Raw genomic sequence first — 15,329 nt, 5'->3', positions numbered from 1 at the left:
AGCAGAAGTTTGGGAAGTTTCCCACTGCCTCCAGCTGTATCCTTCCTTTGTTCAGCGTGGCAAACAGCTTTAGTCACCACAGTATGTTTTCCTACACCGATATTTTCATTTAGCACATTCTATCCACTCTCTAAAACTTCTTAAAAGTGATGAAAATAATGATGACTAACTGGGGAGAACTGGTTTTTGGACGTGTTGTATTTAGAATAGCTCATTGATTGGATTCTTTATACTTAATGATCTTTACTTTAAAGCAATTTTGCTTTTAAATGTTCTAGTCAGTAACAAACCTGTGAACTTTCCAACTAGCTTAAATATACAGAAAATATAAGAAATCCCTCTCCCCCAGGGTCTAAACCACCAGCCTGGGAGCACATAGGGAGGGACCCATGACTTCATCTGTATATCTGGGGGAGGACAGCCTGGTCAGGCATAGGTGGGAGAGGAAATCTTGGTCCCATGAAGACTGAACACAGAGTGCGGGGGAATTCGAGGGTGGGAAGGTGGGAGTGGGGGGGTAGGTGAGGACACATCCTCACAGAAGCAGAAGGGGGGGTTCCTGGGTGGTGGGGGGAATGGGGTGAGGGGATAAAATCTGAAATGTAAATATAATATCTAATAAAAAAAGAAATCCCTCTCCTTTTTGTAATAAACATTTATTTATTGCTCACAGAATAGTACATTTCTGGTCTTTTGTAAAGCTGTGACTCTGTGATTCAGAAAAGCAACCCTCTTCGTTCCATGGAGACAATGTCTTGTGTAGCCTTGAAGTATCTAGCTTGTGAAGCCCTGTGTATCTAACTTGAGGCACAAGAGGTTAGAGGTTGAATCCTTCATGGTAATTTCAGCCTTGACCAGCATCTCTTTCTGCTCTCACTCAATTGAGAAGAACTTGGGTCAAAATAGTTAATAAATACAGGAATGGGAGAGACTTGAAGTGTAGTTCCTGAATAAGACACCCTCTCAGGTGGCAAATTTAACTCTAAACTCCATGAGGGGCATATGCAGGTCCATTTAGCTCACAGTAATACAGATTAAGAAGCCAAATACCATAAAGTCAGATCTACAAGAGGTCATCTGGATGCCTCATACCATGGCAGCATGGCAGGTGTGTATGTGTGTGTGTGTGTGTATGTGTGTGTGTGTGTGTGTGTGTGTGTGTGTAGTAGTCACATGATGAGAGAGGATGCTGTAGTGACAACCTCAATCTGGTCCTTCTTTTGAGAAGGATGTTAGTACCTTTAAAGACTTTTCATTTGAATTGCTCTCCTTTATATACAACATGGGCTTTCTATTTCCAAAAAGAAATTCTCCAATTGTATACTCTATGACTATATGTATATGATGTATATGTAAATGTATGTGTATATGATGTATATGTATATACACATACACATATACATACATACACACACACACACACACACACACACACACACATATATATATATATTTGAATGATATCATTAAAATGTTTGCTGTTGTCAGGGTAGGAGATATTTGGGTATTTCGTCAACAAGTTTTATTTGTAGAATTTTCCAGTGTTCTCTGCTCTTTCAGGGTAGAAGTCATCTTTGCTCTCTATCTTCCTTTAAACCCTTATGTCTTGGGAATGGGCTTCAGGCCTGTGCCCTCCTCCTTCCTAAGCTGTGTTGTTTTACGTAAGGCAGCCGAACCTCCTCTGTCAAGGCACTTAAGAATACAAATCTAAGCCAGTTTAGTTGAGCTAAAAGCCCCATGAATTCCACACTTTCAAACTTCATACTTTCCTGATGAGGGCAATGGCAACAGTTCCTTAGAAGCAGACCTTGCTTAAGGATGGAGGAAAGCCTGAGTGAGGGCAGCCACTGTAGCTTAGTGGCAGAGAGCTGGCTTGTCTACGTATATCCTAGGTCCAGTCCCCAGTAAAACAAACAAGCAGAAGAACATTATAAGTTGAACAGAACACTTAACAATTTTACCTTGTGTGTAATGAATCTATTAAGCTTATAGTTTTAAAATCTTGGAATTTTAATTAAATGTGTGTGTGTATGTATGTATGTATGTATGTATGTATGTGTGTGTGTGTATGTAAGTATGTATGTAAGTACAGGTGTCCATGAAGGCCAGAGATGCCATACCTCTTTGGACCCGGCATCCCAGGTGCTTGTGAGCTACCCCACTTTGGTGCTGGGATGCATTCTCTGCCAAAGCAGCATGTGCTCTCAACCACTTTGAAGAGAATGTTGGATAATATTTGGAACTGTCTGAGCAGTTATAGACCTTCAGCACTTAAACTGAATTTATCTTTAATATACTTGATTTCTTTCTTAAATGTTCCAGTTGGCTTCAGACAGCTTCAATGTAACTGGTTTAATTATTCATAGTTATTTTTTTAACATGGAGAAAGGAGTTTATTACAATTTGCAACTGTCAGAGTGTACCACAGTGTTGATAGAATTTTTTTCCATCATTTTTTATTGGATATTTTATTTACATTTCAGCTGCCATCCCCTTTCCCCATTCCCCTCCCTAGAAAACCTCTATCTCATTGTCCCCCTTCTTCTTTTTGCTTTTATACAATTTTTTAAATGTTAACCAATGGCTTTATAAATTTGGTAATGCTCAATATCAATCAGAAGTGTAACCTAATACCCAACCTAGATATATCAACTATCTTTGACTGAACGAGACATGTGAATATCTGCCTCCATATCTGGCCCCCCTCTCTCTTTCTCTCTCATCACCTAGTTCCTCCTCTCCTTCTCCTCCTCCTCTCCTTACTCTTCCTCTCTGTACTCCTCCCACCTTAGCTTCTCCTACACATCACCCTTCCTATTAAAATAAAACTTTTCTCTCAAAATACAGTTAAAGCATAACTATACCAATTTATGTCAGTAAGGTGCAAGATAGACCTAATACCCAGTCCATCATTTTGTTGACTAAGCAGAACTGTTGCAGCCCGAGCTGCCCACGTTTGGGGGCCAGAAATGTTGAGAGCCGCTCTGCCCCACACTTGAGGACCAAAATGTCTTGGACTGCTCTGTCAGTGTTGAAAGTTGCACTACCAAAAGCCTTGGAGGCTAAATTGTTAGAGCCCACACCGCCCCAAGCTGCTTCAGTCCGAGGGTCGGGGTTCAGCAAGAGAGAGAATGGGGATGGACTCGAAGAATGGAGACCAGACAGAGTGTGATTCAATCCTGTTTATTCTTCAGTCTCTCTTCTCTCCACGTCCCAAGTTCCTAGTCTAAATTCCAAGTCTCGAGTTCCTAGTCCCTAGTCCCTAGTCCCTAGTCCCTAGTCCCTAGTGCCTCCAAGTTCCAAGTTACTTTTTCCAAGTGCTAAGTGCCTAATGTCTAATAACTAACTCCAAGTTGTACTCCTAATGTCTAATTCCTACTCCCAAGTTGTACTCTAAGTTGTTCTCTTCCAAGTGTCTAATGTCTACTCCTACTCCAAGTGATGCAGAATTATTAAGGGCTGATTACTCTGTCTTGGCAGATATAATCAGTCGACTACTCTGCACAGTGATTTTTCTGGACAGTGATTTGTCTGTAGATGGAAAGAGGCAATTCTTGCCTAGTGGCTGACTCACCACAATTGGAATAACTCCAAAGATGCTAAATTTCTTCTTAGAATCCAAGACAGGAAGCTGTCAGGAGCAGACAGGTCTCTAATCAAAATGAACATTAATACAGAAATGTTTGTAACGTCAATTCTGTGGATTTCTGATGTTTTGAAAAACAAATATCCATGTAAGGTAATCTGGACTGTTGTCTGTTAACTCCTCTCAGCTATTTCTAAAGAAAATATAGAAAACACCCTAACAATAATCTCAAAGCCATGAATTTGGTATAGGCCCTTAACTCACAGGCTAGACATCTCAAATAAATTAAAAAAGTTAAAGAAGGACTGGGTCTAGGCCTTGTATTCCTAAATGTGTTATACAGGCGCAATGCCTATGATAGTAGCAATATTCATCTCACTTTTATATTAATAAGAAGCTTGTACCAATGAAAACCTTAAATTTGAAATCAAACTAAATTTTGTACCATTTAAGAAATTATAACTTCATCTTAATAACAATTTTACATATTTCTACCAGTAGGTTATGGCTATGCAATAAATCCTAGCTAATCCTCCCTGTTCCAACAAAACAACTAATTTTCCCTTGAAAGACAGCCCAATATTAACCACCTCAGTCCCCAAGCCCAGGGAATAGGGGCGCCGACTCTTCATTAACTTCTTCAAGCTGATTATGGGTGTTGAGATATTAGAAAAGGGATTGGGGGAAGAGTAAATTGATAAGCCTCTGACACTGTGTCTTCACTGCATCCAGCTGGAATTCCAGGACATCAGAGGTTCGAGCAGGTCTGCTTAGCTTGCCTGATGAGTAGATACACCAAGGCTATGTATTCTGCAATATACAATTCTCAAAACAAATTTTCGTATCAAGATAATTGTTTGTATGAATTCTGGAATCTAGTCTTCTGGTGGCCTGCCTCTGTCATGTCTAATCCATATAATTCTGGGAGTTTCTATGAGGGTGTGCTCCCATTTTTGCCTTCCTGCTCTCAAATTTCTCAACATCAGGGAAACCAAACTTTTGGGCACCTAGACCCTCCATTTCCAGTGATGCCTAACTCCTTACCCCATTCCCCCACTCCAATTACTATGAGGGTGTGCTCCCACCATCCTCTCATTCCCGCCTCCCTGCTCTTACAATTCCCCAACACTAGGAAATCCAAACGTTCAGGTACCAAGGCAGTTCAGTTCCACTGATGCCTGGCAAGGCCACCCTCAACTACCTATACAGGTGGAGCCATGAGTCCCCCCCTTTGTGTTCTCGGGCTGGAGATTTTAGAATGGCTACTCCAGCTTGTTTCTTAGGACCATTTGCTTGAAAAATTGTTTTCCAGCCTTTTACTCTAAGGTAGAGTCTGTCTTTGCACTGAGGTGGGTTTCCTGTAGGCAGCAAAATGCTGGGTCCCATTTATGTATCCAGGCATTAGCCTATGTCTTTTAATTGGGGAACTGAGTCCATTGATGTTAAGAGATATTAAGGAACAGTGATTGTTGTCTCCTGTTATTTTTGTTATTAGAGGTGAAGTTATCTTTGTGTGGCTATCTTCTTTTGGATTTGTTGGAAGAGGGTTACTTTCTTGCTCTTTCTAGGGTATAATTTCCCTCCTTGTATTGGAGCTTTCCTGCTATTATCCTTTGTAATGCTGGGTTTGTGGAAAGATATTGTGTAAATTTGGTTTTGTCATGGAATATCTCGATTTCTCCATCTATGGTAATTGAGAGTTTTGCTGGGTATAGTGGCCTGGGCTGGCATTTGTGTTCTCTTAGGGTCTATATGATATCTGTCCAGCATCTTCTAGCTTTTATAGTATCTGGTGAGAAGTCTGGTGTAATTCTGATAGGTCTGCCTTTATTTGTTACTTGGTCTTTCTCCCTTACTGCATTTAATATTCTTTCTTTGTTTTGTTCACTTGGTATTTTGATTATTATGTGATGGGAGGTATTTCTTTACTGGTCTAGTCTATTTGGCATTCTATAGGCTTCTTGCATGTTTATGTGCATCTCTTTCTTTAGATTAGGGAAATTTTCTTCTATAATTTTGTTGAAGATATTTATTGGCCCTTTAAGTTGGGAATCTTCACTCTCATCTATACCTATTATCCTTAGGTTTGGTCTCCTCATTGTGTCCTGGATTTCCTGGATGTTTTGTGTTAAGAACTTTTTGCATTTTGCATTTTCTTTGACATTTGTGTTGATATTTTTATGGTATCTTCTGTACCTGAGATTCTCTCTTCTATCTCTTGTATTCTGTTGGTGATGCTTGTGTCTATGACTCCTGATTTTTTTCCTAGGTTTTCTAGGTAGTCTCCCTTTGTGATTTCTTGATTGTTTCTACTTCCATTTTTATGTCCTGGATGGTTTTGTTCAATTCCTTCACCTGTTTGGTTGTGTTCTCTTGTAATTCTTTAAGGGATTTTTGTGTTTCCTCTTTAAGGGCTTCTACCTGTTTACCTGTGTTCTCCTCAAATTCTTTGAGAGTGTTATTTATGTCCTTCTTAAAGTCTTCTATCATCATCATTAGAAGTGATTTTAAATCTGAATCTTGCTTTCCTGGTGATATGGAAGAATTCAGGACTTTCTAGTGTGGGAGAACTAGGTTCTAATGATGCCAAGTACCCTGGGTTACTGATGCTTATGTTCTTGTGCTTGCCTTTTACCATCTGTATCTCCTTAGTGCTACCTGCCCTGTCCCTGACTGGCGCCTGTTTTTTCTATTATCTTAGTTGTATCAGAACTTTGTGGGGTGGGTGTAACTACTGGGTAAGCGCTGGGGCCCAAAATCTGCTCAGTGCTCAAGTGCAGACAGGATGCTGCCCAGGTTAGAGCTCTGGGAGCCCCTTTCCTCTGGGTTCTTAGAGATTGGGGGCAGAGCTGCCACCCAAGATATGCTCAGTGCTCTGGCCCAAACCAAAGGGGACCAGTGCTCCAGGCCAGGAGTGACTTCCTGGGCACTTGTGGGTCTCAGTTACTCCCTGTTTGGGGTGAATGTTGCTGTGTGCTTACCTAAGATACTTCCTGGGTTAGAGTCTCTGGGAGCCCTGCTTCCTCTGGGTTATGTGTGATTGGGGGCAGAGCTGCCATCTTGGATCTGCTCAGTTCCTGGGCCCAGACCGGAAGGAACCCGTGCTCTGAGCTGGGAGTCTTATTCATAGTTAGATTATTAAACTTGGTTTAATAATCAATGCCTCTGGTTCTCTTAGACATCATCACACTGTACACAAGCTTAGTAATACCTTGACTCAAAACTTCTGGTCTAAATTAATTGTCTGATTTTTTTTCCATATAAAATTTAAACTACTGAGGCTTCCATCCCAACAAACCAAATTTGCAGATGATAAAGTCTTAATGTTTATTTTCTTTTTACATGAAAAAAATTAATCCAAATCTTTAAACACTTCATTGTCTTACTCTTTGTTGTTGTTGTTGTTGTTAAGAAAATAAGACTTGACTCAACTCATTGGCTCCCTCATTCATTCATTCAACAAGCACTTTTGGCACAGCTGTCACACTATTGTAGGCATTGTGCAGCATAATGAACAAAGCCGAAGAAAACACCTGCTCTTGTGGTGCTTAACTTCCAAAGGAAAAGGACAAATAGTAAGATGACTACATATAGCATAGTATACCAAAGGATAATACATGCCATGTTGGGGGAGGGGTGGTCAGGCTTGGAGAGGAGAATGAAAGTATTTAAAATATGTTCTCCAGAGATCCAAGAATGCAAGTCACTTAAAAGTGCAGCTGTAAGTAGAGAAGGGAGTTGGATTGGCAGATGTTCAGAAACTTTGGGCTTAGTTTCAACTGACACTGAGCTTCCCTTTTGGTCAATATATCATAAACTACTAATTTGTAGAAAGCTTGGTCTCCAACCTTGCTTTACCTAAGGTTCCTTTCACTCATGTTTGAGGATTTTTTTGCGTATAATGGTATATAAAGTTACCTCTCATAGAGCTAAAGAAATTTTTCTATATTTCTAGGGCCTATGGTTACACTTATAAAATTATTCTACCATTAGAAACATACAATTTTCTCTTAAGCATTTATAAAATACAAGTATTACTTAAATTAATATTAATAGATGTTTTTCCTAAGAAAAATCTATTTATTGTGTTTAGAAAATGACACTTGGAATATATTTAGAATGCTAATCATTCCCCCAGAATAATTATGTTACATTCAAATAAACAAATGATGAAGAAATTCTGCTAATTTGTTTCTAGAAATTACATGAGCAAAATTTTAATTCGATTTGGCCACTTTCATTGAACTCAGTAATATTTACTTCCATCAATTATGCTCAGTAGAGAAATAGCATAAGTTACTAATTTAGCAAATGGAAATTACCAGTATTTCTAGGTATATTTTAAAATTTGATAATTAGTTTGCTTTTTATAAACTCTCTAAATGTGCTCTATTAAAATTTCTGATTACATAAAGATATGATACAGAAACTAAATTAACAAATCTATAGTTTATATTAAATTGCATTAATCATGTGCACACAAATGATGTCATAAACTGATTTAAGCCTATTCAATTTGAAGTTTTTCATGGAGAAATGTAATTATGTAGCATGCAGAATATTAATTCTGTACAATAAAATCACTGTTATACCTCATGATAATCACTTTGGAACAAAATTGCTTCAAGTGCCTGAAAGGAGGAAGCTGCTAAAACCAGAAACAAAGGAATGTATTTTGTGAGTAGCTTAAGTAGCAAGGTGAAAGGACTTCAGCATGTTCACTTTATGTGATAAACCCAGAAAGGTTTGACATAAGGCACAAGGCAGAAACTACCTATCTTGATTAATTTTCTATTGCACTGATAAAACGCCATAACCAAGGCAAATTGTAAAAGAAAAAATTTAATTGGGTTTATGGTTTCAGAAGGTCATATGATGGCAATGCAAAGGCATGGCAGCAATACTGGCTGAGAGCTGAAATCTTAAAAGAGTGAGCAGAAGGCAGTGAGCACACTGGAAATCGAATGAGTCTTTTGAAACCTTAAAGTTCACCCCAGTGACATACATCCTCCAATAAAGCCACACCTCCTAATTCTTCTCAAGTATTTCCATTAACTTGGGAACACGTATCTTAAACAAAAGGTATTGTTCAAACTGGATGTTTGCATGTAGAAAAAAATGTAAATAAATCCATATTTATCACCCTGCACAAATCTTAAATCCAAATGGATCAAAGACCTCAATATAGAACTAGATACACTGAACCTGATAGAAGAGAAAGTAAAGAATAGCCTTGAACACATTGGTGCAGGAGACAACGTCCTGAACAGAACACCAAAAGTACCATCGCTAAGATCAACAATTAATAAATGAGATCTCATGAAACTAAAAGGCTCCTGTAAGGCAAAGAACACCATGAATGGGACAAAGAGGCAGCCTACAGAATGGAAAAAGATCTTTACCAATTTCACATCCAATAGAGGACTAATATCCAAAATATATACAGAACTCAAAAAACTAGATACCAAAAAACTTGAACAATCCAGTTTAAAAAGGGGTACAGATCTAACAGAGAATCCTCAATAGAGCAATCTCAATTTACTGAGAACCACTTAAAGAAATATTCAACATCCTTAACCATCAGAGAAATACAAATCAAAGTTTGAGGGTCCGTCTTCCACTTGTCAAAATGGCTAAGATCAATAACACAAGTGACAGCTTATGCTGGTGAAGACGTAGATCAAAGAGAACATGCCTTCATTTTTAGTAGGAGTTCAAACTTGTACAGCAAATATGGAAATCAATGTGGTGGGTTCTTAAAAAATTGGGAATTGATCCACCTCAACACCCAGCTATACCACTCCTGGCATATACCCAAATGACACTTCATCCTTCCACAAGAACACTTGCTCACCTATGTTCATAGCTGTAATAGCCAAAAACTGGAAATAACCTAGATGTCCCTCAAGTGAAGAATAAGGACAATGTGGCTCATTTACATAATGGAATATTTCTCAGTTGTTAAAAAAATGACATCGTGAAATTTGTAGGCATCTGGATAGAACTAGAAAAGTCATCTTGAGTGAGATAACTCAGACTAGAAAGACAAATATGGTATATATTCATTTATAAATGGCTATTAGATATTAAGTAAATGATAATCAATCTACAATCTGTAGACCCAGAGTGGTTAGATAAAGAAAAGGACTCAAGCATGGCATACATGGATCTCCCTGGAAAGGGAAATAGAATAGATTTTGCAAGTGGACTGGGGGTGGGTGGGGATGGGAGTCAGAGTGGGAGATGGGATGGAGGGAAAGACTATAGGGAATGATGGCTGGAACTGAGAAACATTTGTGGACTGACATGGAAACGTCATGCAGTGGTAGCTTCCTGGAATCTATGTAGGTAATACTAATGGGGGGATACAAAGTCTGAACTACCTCTTTTAGCCAGTCAGGTCACACTGGGTTACACTGTGTTGAGTTGTTATCCAAGGGAATCTTGTGAAGATCCCCAAACAACCCACCCTGATGTTAGATAGAGGATTGCTCTCTGGAAATAGACAGCAGGGCTACATTGCTGAGGACAACATCCACATACCTCATTGAATACGTTGAGCTGATGCCTGCATGGAGCCTTCACTCTATGTTCTACTCTCTTTGGTGCAGGAAGGTACTCTGTAGGCTCCTGAAAGAAAATCATGGACACCAACCCAGTCACATAACCTTGACTTACAATCTCTTCTGCCTGTGTTGGAGTAATGAGGGTGAAAGACTTGTGGAAGTGTCCAATTTGATTTATCTCAACTTGAGTCACATTCCATGAAAGAGAAACCATGCATGACACTTCTTGGATGGCCAACAATCAAGACAGGGTAGCCCAGGGACATAGAGGAGAATCAAACACAACTGGTGTGTGTGTGTGTGTGTGTGTGTGTGTGTGTGTGTGTATGTGTGTGTGTGTGTGTGTGTGTGTGTGAGAGAGAGAGAGAGAGAGAGAGAGAGAGAGAGAGAGAGAGAGAGAGAGACAGACAGACAGAGAGAGAGACAGAGAGAGACAGAGAGAGACAGAGAGACAGAGATAGGGAGAGCATATATTGGTGCCTTGTCCAGTAGTCATCAGAGAGAGATGCTGCCTCCAGAAGCAGATGAAACTAGATACAGATACCCACAGCCAAACAAATAATTGGGGGTCTCCATTTAGTCCTTCTTTATGGAGCTCTAGTAACCCAGCTGAAGAGGAGGAAGGAAGATTGTAGGAGTCAGAAGGGATGGAGGACACCAGGAGAACATGGCCCACTGAATAAACTAAGCAGGGTATATATGTCTCACAGAGACTGAAACAGCAAGCACAGGGCCTGCATGGGTCTGTACCAGGTCTTCAGTGTATATGCTATGGTTTTAGCTTGGTGTTTTTGTGGGACTCCTAACTGTGGGAATGGGTGTGTCTCACTCATTGGCCTGCTCTTGGGACTCTTTTCCTCCTATTGGGTTATCTTGTCCAACCTTGGTCTGAGGGCTTTTGCCTTATCTTACTGTATTTTGTTTTGTCATGTTTGATTGTTGTCTCTTGGAGGCCTGATCTTATCTGGAAAGAAATAGAAGGAGTGTTGAGGGGAGGAGGAGGGGCTGGGAGGAGTAGAAGGAGGTGAAACTGCTCAGGGTGTATTGTATGAGAGAAAAATTTACTTTCTATCTTTGAAAATGTTGTTTGAAAATAGCTTGTAAAGAGAATTTAAATTTTATTCAAGTGGTAAATACGAGACATAACTTCTATTTTGGATATTTGAGACAGGGTGTCACAGAAACTAAGCTGACCTGAGGCTTGATATATAATCAAGGGTGGCCTTGAACAGAGCATCCTTCTGCCTCACCTTTCCAAGGGCTAGGATTACAAGGATGACCTATCGCATCCAGCAGAAAGAACTTGAAAATTAAAACATTTCTTGGTTTATGTTCTATGTTTGTTACTTATAAGGAGAACAGTGCCACTTGCAGAACTCCCAAGCTAAAAAAACAATGCATAAAAGCTTAGAATCTATGATCGATAAATGCTAGTACAGGAATGAAGTAATTTGTAAGATGCAGTTATCCATTCTACAGACCTATTTTAATCCACTTTATCTTTTTCTGGTCTAACAATAGGAATGTAATGTATACCCAATTTTTCTCTGTAAAATACTAAATTGATATCTCCAATATTGTCTAGGTAAATTTCAGGTCTCCAAAAATTGATATCCCCAAGTGAAAGAGTCTAAATGTGTATCTAAAAATCACCATTTGGATTACAAAAAATAAAATCAGTAGGCTTATTCTACCTAATAGAATTTTGCAGACGTTAATAATGCATAATGTACTGTTGAGACATGTGGTACTTGTAGTATGTAATAAAGCACAGGAAATAGAAGGCAGTGAACCTTCAAATGGCAAAGAGTGTGACAGTTGAGTTGAATCTGGGAAGAGTTAAAAATTTCATTTGTGAGAAAAGGGAGGACATTCAATATGAAGAAATACCACATTATGTTCTTATTTATTCCATGACACTTATTGGATATCTATTGTATGTGAGAAATATCCTAAAAACTACAAATAGCTGTGTTAAATAAGGGGAAAAAAGTCTTTGCAGGAAAATTGAAATGAACTGCATAAAGTAGCCTTTGCCAGTGTTTAAGTTTCTCTCAGTCAACCTTCCTTGATTTACTTTGTTTCTGATAACTTCAGTCTACCTTTCTGCCTAACTTCAGGCTACAGAATCCCAGAGTTCCTTCTTTGTACTTCTCTATCTTGATCTCAGACAAGCATTTAAATGTGTGTGGTGTGTGTGTGTGTGTCTGTGTGTGTCTCTGTGTGTGTGTGTGTGTGTGTGTGTCTGTGTGTGTGTGTCTGTGTGTGCTGTGTGTGTGTGCTCTGTGCGTGTGTGTGTGTGTATGCGGTTGCCACCCAAATGTATTTCTCCAACTTTGGATCTCCCCCATGAACTGCACACTCACAGTCAACCACCCACTTCACGGCTCATCTTGGATGTCTAAAATGTCAAACTGAACATACCCAAAAAGCAAACACCAGAGCATGGTGGGTGGAAAAGAGGTTGTAAGATCGTTTGGATTGAGAAAATAAAAGACTTAACATTAAACCAAAGAATTAAAAACGTACAGAAAGTTGTGCATGGATGTTAGCATGTCTGACAGGAAGTGACAAGCTTGGCCCTGGTAGCAATTAGGAAACTTCTCACGGAGGGTGGAATGGTGGCAGAGTCTTTAAGTTTACATATAGGTTGAAGAGAAGCAAAGACCTGTCAAGTATTATGTGCTTGCTGACAGCATCCATGTGAAATAGGTTGTGGGAGACTCAGAAATCACAAAGGTCAATGGACGAGTCAGGTAGGAGAAAGAGCAAAAACTAAATCAAGGCAAGATGCCCTGTGCTGTTATAGCTCTCATCGCACACAAGTATAATTTCATCATTAGCTCTCCAAACTGGACTGAAAGCTCCCTGGATCAAAGACTTGGAACAGTTTGTCTGTTTTGAATCTCCAGCTGTGTGGATATGAGCATGACGCAGCACTGTGTGAACACCGTATGAGTGATTGAGCCAAAGTGACAGCAACCACAGAGAAGAGCTGTGGAGGAATGGAGTTTGAGAACATGAGGGGAAGATGGATCAAGTATGATTTGAAGACGTGACCAGGAAGGTTGGCATTCCAAGGAGGTAGGGCAGCTTGGAAAATTCTGGAACACTTTGTTTGGGGTCACGAAATACAATTTAAAATGTAGGAAAAGGAGCACACCATGTCAAGGATGAATTTCTAAGCCATCCTAAGATTTATTCTGTGTAGGCTTTATTCTGAGGTCACAAAGAGTTTTCAGCAAAGAGGGGACATGTTTTGGCAAATAGGGCATTGTAATCTGGAAGGTGGATTTGGCTGTGAAGGACAGGATTTAAGAAAGTTAGTTCTTGCCCGGCTTAACAGATGAGTGGTAAGATATTATGCTGTTCAATGATCTGGCATTTGGGATTAGAATCAGGATACAACATTGACCTAAAGATCTCCTTAATTACAGCATTTGTTCTTTCATTGTATTTGCATCATCAGACTCCTACCTACATGCTTGCCATTGCCTTGGGCTTCTCAGGGTCTGTCTATTCACGGAAGTAATTAAGAAGGGAGACCCAAGAGTGCAGTGTATTGAAAAGAAAGGTCACCTTTGCTGATCTCTCACCCTAAATACCGCATGTGCCCTGAATTTCCTATTCCAGATGCTACCTTGATTTTATAATCACACTCCAGGGTCCATCTATGGATCCAGTAAAATTGAGACGGTAACTCATTGCTGCTAATTGCACTGATTGCATAGTTATTGTTAGTCTATAACCATTTTTTTTAAATCAAATATAAAATTTTTTTAGATTCACAGATTTAGAATTTCACACTTATTTCCTGGCCAGGCACTTTGTTTTCTTAGCCAATTGTACAAGTGTACTTGTTGGTCTTGTGTGAATCCCACTTCACATCATTGGATCTCAGCTTCCTGACCTTTACGTTGCTACACACGGAGAATCTTCTGGCTGCAGGACAGTTTAGGATTTTAAGAGAAAATAGTTTCAGTTCAAGTTTTATTTTAGAATATCTCTGCAAAAACATAGCCTTCACCTCAAAGAGAATAAGAGACAGTTTGTTCTGGAGCCACATATAAGTGCGCATGTCCCAGGCACACAGATTCAGGTTGTTCCGTGTCCCGTGTTCCACTAGGGATGTGGCTACGTGAGCTGAGAAGCTTACATTAGAGGAGACATTAGGTAGGTGGGGTTTAGCAAAATGGAAAAAAACGGTTGCCAGTTTCTGATGCTACCTGGTGACATGCTTAAGCTTTCAAATACTTGGTACAGAGAGAAATTTACTAAGAATACATTTTCAAGGTTTTGATAGATGCTAGGATCAGACATAGTTGATCATAGATGCTTGGGTCAGACATAGTTGTGGGCTCTGGAAGGGACTAAAAGTATCCAAAGATAATTTGTGTCTGATCTGCCACATTTCAGTTCATCATAATCATCTTGTTCAGTCATTTGATCTTACAGAATCTTTAAAGTAAGGGTGGCTTGTTTTTTTTTTTTTTTTTTTTTTCTTTCCTTCTGGGAATGTTAGATCATAAGAGCAGTACTTAAATTTTTCAGTTAAGGTTTAGGAGTCACATATTAAGAGTTTAATTGTCTTTCTTGTGTAAATCCCTTAGTGTGGATGCCGAGACAAGATCATGATTTGGGGACATGCCTAGGCCAAAAATCAGATCCAAACTAGCCTGACCTACACAAGATATTTGGTCTTAAATAAAATAGCTGTTACTTGGACTATTACTCAGTTAGTTGAGTGCTTACCTGTTGGAGTAAAGTCCTGGGTTTGAAGCCCTGGGTCAGGCCTCCAGCCCCACATTAGTAGGGCACAGTGGTTCCCACCTAAATCCTGTTACTTTGGGGCTGGAGGCAGCAGGGGAACAGGGGCTTAAGTATTCTTCTCATATTCTACTACATAATGAAGTCTGGGCCGTTCTGCTCTATGTAAGAACATGATGCCAAATAATTCTTTTACATTTTACAAAACAATGAAAGAAAAGACTGGTGGTTTTGCCATATGTCTCAGCTGCTTTTCTGCAATGAATCAAAATCTGTTTGATTTCTTCCTCAAGAGTGCCAACTAAGTCATGAATCTGAAATTCATGCATGAGGGTCATCTCCTTCTATAATATTCATTTACTCTATAAACATGTATTATTTTTACCAGAACTATATTGCATTAGTTACTT

Source organism: Arvicanthis niloticus, chromosome 16 (genome assembly GCF_011762505.2).
Source record: "Arvicanthis niloticus isolate mArvNil1 chromosome 16, mArvNil1.pat.X, whole genome shotgun sequence".
Lineage (NCBI taxonomy): Eukaryota > Metazoa > Chordata > Mammalia > Rodentia > Muridae > Arvicanthis > Arvicanthis niloticus.
The sequence above is the reverse complement of the archived record's forward strand: the minus strand, read 5'-3'. Positions refer to the sequence as shown.